The sequence below is a fragment of the Leptodactylus fuscus genome, chromosome 7 (assembly GCF_031893055.1).
Source record: "Leptodactylus fuscus isolate aLepFus1 chromosome 7, aLepFus1.hap2, whole genome shotgun sequence".
Lineage (NCBI taxonomy): Eukaryota > Metazoa > Chordata > Amphibia > Anura > Leptodactylidae > Leptodactylus > Leptodactylus fuscus.
The window spans coordinates 41,001,255-41,009,030 of record NC_134271.1 but is presented as its reverse complement, the minus strand read 5'-3'; positions in this window follow the sequence as shown (position 1 = coordinate 41,009,030).

The following is a 7,776-nucleotide window of genomic DNA, read 5'->3' as shown; positions in this document are numbered from 1 at the left end:
TCACATGTTTGGATTAATTATCTCTTTTTCCAGCCTTTTCTGACTATTTAAGACCCTCCCCAAACTTGTGAACAGCACTCACACATGGACAACATGGGAAAGACAAAGGAGCATTCCAAGGCGATCAGAGACAAGATCGTGGAGGGTCACAAGGCTGGCAAGGGGTACAAAACCCTTTCCAAGGAGTTGGGCCTACCTGTCTCCACTGTTGGGAGCATCATCCGGAAGTGGAAGGCTTATGGAACTACTGTTAGCCTTCCACGGCCTGGACAGCCTTTGAAAGTTTGCTCCCGTGCCGAGGCCAGGCTTGTCCGAAGAGTCAAGGCTAACCCAAGGACAACAAGGAAGGAGCTCCGGGAAGATCTCATGGCAGAGGGGACATTGGTTTCAGTCAATACCATAAGTAACGTACTCCACCGCAATGGTCTCCGTTCCAGACGAGCCCGTTAGGTACCTTTACTTTCAAAGCGTCATGTCAAGGCTCGTCTACAGTTTGCTCATGATCACTTGGAGGACTCTGAGACAGACTGGTTCAAGGTTCTCTGGTCTGATGAGACCAAGATTGAGATCTTTGGTGCCAACCACACACGTGACGTTTGGAGACTGGATGGCACTGCATACGACCCCAAGAATACCATCCCTACAGTCAAGCATGGTGGTGGCAGCATCATGCTGTGGGCTGTTTCTCAGCCAAGGGGCCTGGACATCTGGTCCGCATCCATGGGAAGATGGATAGCACGGCCTACCTGGAGATTTTGGCCAAGAACCTCCGCTCCTCCATCAAGGATCTTAAGATGGGTCGTCATTTCATCTTTCAACAAGACAACGACCCAAAGCACACAGCCAAGAAAACCAAGGCCTGGTTCAAGAGGGAAAAAATCAAGGTGTTGCAGTGGCCTAGTCAGTCTCCTGACCTTAACCCAATTGAAAACTTGTGGAAGGAGCTCAAGATTAAAGTCCACATGAGACACCCAAAGAACCTAGATAACTTGGAGAAGATCTGCATGGAGGAGCGGGCCAAGATAACTCCAGAGACCTGTGCCGGCCTGATCAGGTCTTATAAGGGAGCATTCACACGGTGTAACGTCCCGCGAGATTTGGCACGTGTACGCCGCGTGACCCTTTGCGTGCCGTACACGCTCCCATTGAGTTCAATGGGAGCGGGGAGCGTATGCGCCGCGCTAGTTTGCGGCCGTGAATAAATGCACGGCCGCAAACTAGCGCGGCGCATACTCAATGGGAGCGTGTACGGCACGCAAAGGGTCACGCGGCGTACACGTGCCAAATCTCGCGGGACGTTACACCGTGTGAATGCTCCCTAAAAGACGATTATTAGCTGTAATTGCAAACAAGGGTTATTCCACAAAATATTAAACCTAGGGGTTGAATAATAATTGACCCACACTTTTATGTTTAAAATTTATTAAAATTTAACTGAGCAACATAACTTTTTGGTTTGTAAGATTTATGCATCTGTTAATAAATCCTGCTCTTCGAAGGGTAGAAAAAAAGAGGATAATGGTCCGCAACACTCCAGTCTTTAAAACTCGTAACTTTAATTCATCTTCTTAAAAAAATAGATACATAACACAAACGAAGTGATAGAAAGAAAACATATAGAGTGAAGTAAAAACCGCTAACGCGTTTCGAGGTAGGTAGACCTCTTAATCATAGCGTATTAACTCTCTGAACTAAGCATACATTTATATGTTCTTTAACATCCGGTGTATTGGTGTCACCTGAGGCTAGCTGCCATTTGACCTCTGCTCTCGCCTATCAGTAGTTTTTTAAAATTTCCACAATTAGTTATTCTCAATAATACATTTAGATAAACTGTCTATATGGTATGTAATATTCTCTTACAATAGGCGAATATTCCTTAATAAAGAGTAAAAGATATACCCAATAGCATCCCAGTCACAAATGCATAGATGCCGTATGTATAACAAAAACATAAAAAAGAAAGAAGAAAAAAGAAAAAAGAAGAAAGAAAAACCTATAGATGTACTCTAATAGGATCATCCGAGTTTACAATATGTAAGGGAAACCTGCATTACCTCCAATAATAGACTTCTGTATTTCTCTAAGCATAGGTGAATAATCCAAGCGTCACAATAATCCATTCACGTGATATCACCGATCATGTGATACAGAGAGGATCACATGATATGGGGGAAAGGCTACGTCTGCCAAAAAAGAAAGAAATCCCGCCCCTCTATGAATATCCTTATTAATCAATGGAACGTAAAGTACCTCCCATTCTATGTCACATGGTACCTCTCTCCAATAAGATTACAGCATATAAATAACTGCAGATGGATAGCCGCAACAGCGCCCTCTAGTTCAATCATACACCATATATTGAAATTCAAGGATAACGGAAATCAGAAGTTTTGACAGAAAAGAGGAAAAGAGGAAAAGAAACCCGAAAAGGCATGTATTGGATATATTAAACACAGTAAGTACCAAAAGATTATATTCATATTGCAAATGGAACCAGAAAAACGGGGGGGGGGGGGGGGGGGAGAATGAGAAAAGGGAAAGGATGGCCCCTATCAGTATATATATGATAAGTCTGATTTAATATTCATCCCATAAGGGGCTCTACTATTAAATTGATGAATGTGCCAAGCTTCCCTCTTCAATAATAAAGCTTTCATGTTTCCACCTCTAAGCGGTTTGTCTATTTTTTCTACTCCAAAAAACCGCATCATGTGTACTCCACCCTGATGTTGAACAGAAAAATGCCTGGATACCCCCGACATACTATCATTTATGTCTTTGCCACTGTCCCTAACATGTTCTCCTATTCGAATTTTTAAGGCTCTGGTTGTACACCCTATATAATCAACATTGCACGAAGTGCATTTTATACAGTAAATAACATATTCACTATTACAGTCCATATAGGTTTCAATTTTACGTGAAAAAGGAGAAGCATAACTAGAGACAATGGCACAGTCATTTGTAAGTTTACACACATTGCATTTTGGAGATTTACATTTAAAGAAACCCATTTTTTCGGATGAGAGAACATCATATCTAGGAGGAAGACAACTCGGGGATAAAATATTACCCAGGGTTTTAGCTCTTCTTGGAATACATTGAACTCCATTTTTTAGGATCTCTTTTGAGATCACATCCGTCTCTAATATAGGTAGATTTTTCATTATTAATTTCCTGATTTCATTAAACTGGGGACTATAAGGAGTTGAAAATACAAACCCTTTTTTGTTGTAATTGCCGCCATTTCTCCTATAGTTCTCCCCCTTAGAACAAAGTAGATCTTTTCTGTCCCTCCTTTCCACCTTACTACTAGCACGTTTCAGCATCCAATTAGGGTACTTCCTACATTGGAGTCGTGATAGAGTATTGCTTTCTAGTTCCAAAAATTTAGATTCCTCACTGCATGCTCTCTTTGTTCTTACAAGCTCACCTATAGGTACACTTTTGATGGTATGTGAGGGGTGACAACTGTCTGCTCTAAGTATCGAATTACCCGCCACCTCCTTCCTATATAGAGAAGTACTGACCCTGTTTGTAGTCGCTGAGCCCACAAGTGAGACATCCAGAAAATTAACCTCCACTAAATTATGGGAAAAAGTAAACTTGAGATTAAAAGGATTATGATGCAAATAGGAAATGAAGTCTGGTATGGGCGCTATATCTCCATCCCACACAATGAGGATATCATCGATATAGCGCCCATACCAGAACAAATGATGCAAAAAAGGATTGGAATATGAAAAAATACATCTTTCTTCCCAAAAGGCCAATAGAAGATTGGCCAGAGACGGAGAGAATGGGGCACCCATCGGTGCCCCACAGATCTGCAAATAATAATTTTCCTGGAACATAAAAAAATTGTGAGATAACAGAAAAGAGGTGACACTAATGATAAACTCACATGTGGGCTCAGTCAACTTGCTATATTTATACAGGTGGAACGCAAGTGCCTCCAATGCGGCAGAGTGGGGTATACTCGGGTAGAGCGCACAGATATCACAGCTAAGCCAGCTATAACTGTCCTTCCAACAGAATTTATCAAAACTATTGAGGATCTCCTTACTGTCTCTAATAAAGCCTGTAGTTCTCTCGACAAGAGGCTGTAATATACTGTCGAGCCAAATACCGAACGGCTCGTTCAAACAATTGTTGCTAGCAATAATTGGTCTTAAGGGAGGAGGCAAGACATTCTTATGCAGCTTTGGTAAGCCATAAAAAACTGGTGTACAAGGAAAGTCATTACACAAAAAATCTGCTTCAATTTTATTAAATAGACCCAAAGCTATGCCCTCCTCTATTAATACTTTTAGTTCTACTTTAAATTTTTCGGTAGGATTAAACGTAAGCCTTTTGTATGTATTACAATCCTCAAGAATTTCCAGACAACCATTCTCATAGTCTTTCCGGTCCATAACAACAATTTTTCCCCCTTTGTCAGCCTTTTTGATTACGATCGATTCGATCTTCTTAAGTTGGTTTAAGGCAATTGTTTCTCGGGGGGAAAAATTGCTGCAATGACTATCAGAAATAAGACATTTATCTTTAAGTGATAATAGGTCTTCCTCCATTTTATGTTGGAAAAGCGGATAACTATAGCCTCTCGACTTAATAGGATAGAAACTACTATTTGAACGATTCACAGGGATATGGTCAACGCTTTTACATGGCATTCCACCATCATATGCCATATCCATTAAGCTTTGAGTGACAGTATGTTCCATAACTGAGCTACCAAGGGGTAGCGAATGCATGTCCTCCAAAATATAGTCATGTTCACATTTTTTATCTCCATCGGTATCCTTTTCAAGTGAATAAAAATGTCGTTTAATCGTAAGAGCCCGTACGAATTTATTAATGTCCAAAAGGGTTTGGAATACGTCAAATGTTCTGGTAGGCGCAAAATTCAGACCTTTTTCTAAGACTCCGATCTGTTCATTAGTAAGAGGTATCGATGACAAATTAGCCACACATGATTCTTCCAATTTGGTATTGCATTCCTGGGGGGAACTTAATTCCTTTTCCTCATTGAATATCTGCTCCTTTTTACCCCTTCCTCTTGTTCCTCTGCGTGTTTTTCTCTTCCGTTTTTTGGAATAATATTCCTAGGGTTTAGGAGCGGTTTGTCGTATTTTCCAGATCTACTGGAATAACTGTGCTCTTGTTTGAAGTCTCTAACTTATTTGCATCTTATCAAACCTGCTAAATCTGCAGGGGGTTGAATACTACTTGTAGGCACTGTAAGTTATAATTTTCTGTTCACAGAGCTTTGCGAGGGCTTATTTTTTGCAGGATAGATTGTACTTCATGTTGATTTTTCTCACTACGGCATTCACAGTACAGGGAAAAACACTTTTATAACTTCGTAGCTCACACATTTTTGGATGTAGGGGGATGTATAATTTGTCTGTTTCTGTTTATTTTTATTTAGAATCTAGGAAAGGGGGCCTTGATTTTAGTCTCGCAGTTCAGTGGACTTAAACCGGAGATAGATCTTTTGTGCTATGACTGAATTGTTATTTCAGCTTATGGCTCATGTATAGATCTACTGTGTGTATGTCTCGTCACGCTAGAGCATCCTACGAAAAACAAAACTGAAATTATGAGGGGGGTGGGGCTGGGGTGGCACTAGACAAAAAAAAAAAAAAAAAAGGTATTGGGGGCAATAAAAAGAAAAGGGTTAATGCCCGCTATCAGAGGAGACTGACTACACCATTACGATCCGTCTCCATTGTATGAAACAGCGGGGATTCGGCTATTATGGTTCCCTGCTCTGCTTCTAGGTGGGTGCCATATATGAAAACTCCACATCCGCTGTTATACTACAGTGGATGTCTGAAAGGTGTTAAGGCTACCCACTCCCTCCTCCACCCCACCTACCTTCCAAATTACTGTTACAAAAATTTTATATTTACCAAGATCGCCAGGACGGTCATGTGACTGCCCCAGGCACATTTTCCAGGGACTTTACGGGGAAAGACACTAAGTCAACTTTCGTCACTAAACTAAGTCAACTTTCCTCCCACTCCATCACACTTGTCTTCTGGTCCGATCCTTCTGGACACAGGACGTCACTTCTTCCATTACATATGTCGGCATGCACAGTACACATTCACAGGCAACCTGCCAGTTGACATTAGTATAATATTGACTGCTTTTTGCATAATCATTATTATACTGTGCAAGCACCACTAGGGAGTATATTATACTGTACAAGGGCCACTGTGGAGCATTATAGGGGCTGCTGTGGAGGGGCTGCTGTGGAGCATAATATACTGTTTATGTATGTAGGTGTGCAGATATATGTTAGCAAATGCCAAAAAAAATTCCACCGTGGCCAAATCGTGGTGTTTCCAGCCCATGGGGCCTCAGCGTTATTTTGTTACTTCATTTTTTTTTTTTTAGCCAAGGCCAAGAATGGCTACAGATGGAAAGAGAAATATACAGGAAGCTCTTATATTTACACCTTTTGCCGAGTCCACTCATGGCTTTGGCTCAAAAAACTGCAACAAAGTCTGCAACAACAAAAAAAAAAAAGCTGCATTTTTGCAGTATGGGGCCTTAGCCTAGTTCACATCTGCGCATGGGTTTCCGTTCGGGGGTCCGCTTGGGCCCCCCACCCACCGAAGGGAAACCTAATCCGCATAAAAAAAGCAGATACCTTAGGAAACCTGCAGATCCCATAGACTATAATGGGATCTGTATGGCTTCCGCACAAAAAATGCAGAGAGAAAAGTGCTGCTTGCAAGGCTTTTCTTTCTGAATTTTTCATGCAAAGAGGGGAATGCAGATATGAACTGGGCCTAAGGGAAGCAAAGTTACCAGCAAAACTCCTTGTAAAGTCCCTTTGTTGAAAAAACAAAAACTTAAAGCATGTCCTGAACAGGTTTAAATTAGCCAAGAAACACATTGTAAACTGTAGCCCAGAGTGATGCTGCAACATCTGAACTGATGAACACAAAGTTGTTCTTTTTGGGTCTAGTGGACACTGATAGTGGGGCAAATTCATCAGCTTTCTTGCGACAAGCCTATGCTTCAAGCCCCAATCTTCGTCATGCCTACTATGTTCTGCGACAGATTTATTATAACTAACAGCAGTTTTATGGTGCGAGTTACAATCGAAATCTACATCAGTTCCTAAATTGTGTAGATTTCCATTCTGGTGCAGGGATGGCATACAGATTTATGAAGAGACCACAACCTCTTCATAAATCACTCGGTCCTTGTGTTTATTAGTTTATTAAGACTGGCATATGATACGCCAGTCTTCATACGTTTGCCCTAGTATTATATGTCATATTTACCGCAATTCCATCCCATTCTAATTTTTTTTTTTTCTAGCTTCTCATCACATTGCACAGAATATTAAATGATGCCATTATGAAGTACTATTTGTTCACAAAATATGGCTCTGAATGGAAAAATAAAGTTTTGGATTTTGTAAGGCAGGGAAGAGAAAAAAAAATTAGGGAGCCTTCAGACGAAGTAAACGCGCGTGTATTTTTGCAAAATACACGTGTAAAAATAAGACTCCCATTGACTTCAATGATATGTTTTACACATGTAAAAATATGCCTGTAAAATGTCATTGAAGTCAATGGGAGTCTTATTTTTACATGTGTATTTTGCAAAAATACATGCGCGTTTACTCCGTGTGAAGGCTCCCTAAATGTGAAAATGGGATGAATAGAGGATTTCTCATTTATAGGGCTGTGTACCAATAAAATGCCACCGATAGAGCATTGTATGAGATACATTTCTGCAATGGGCAGA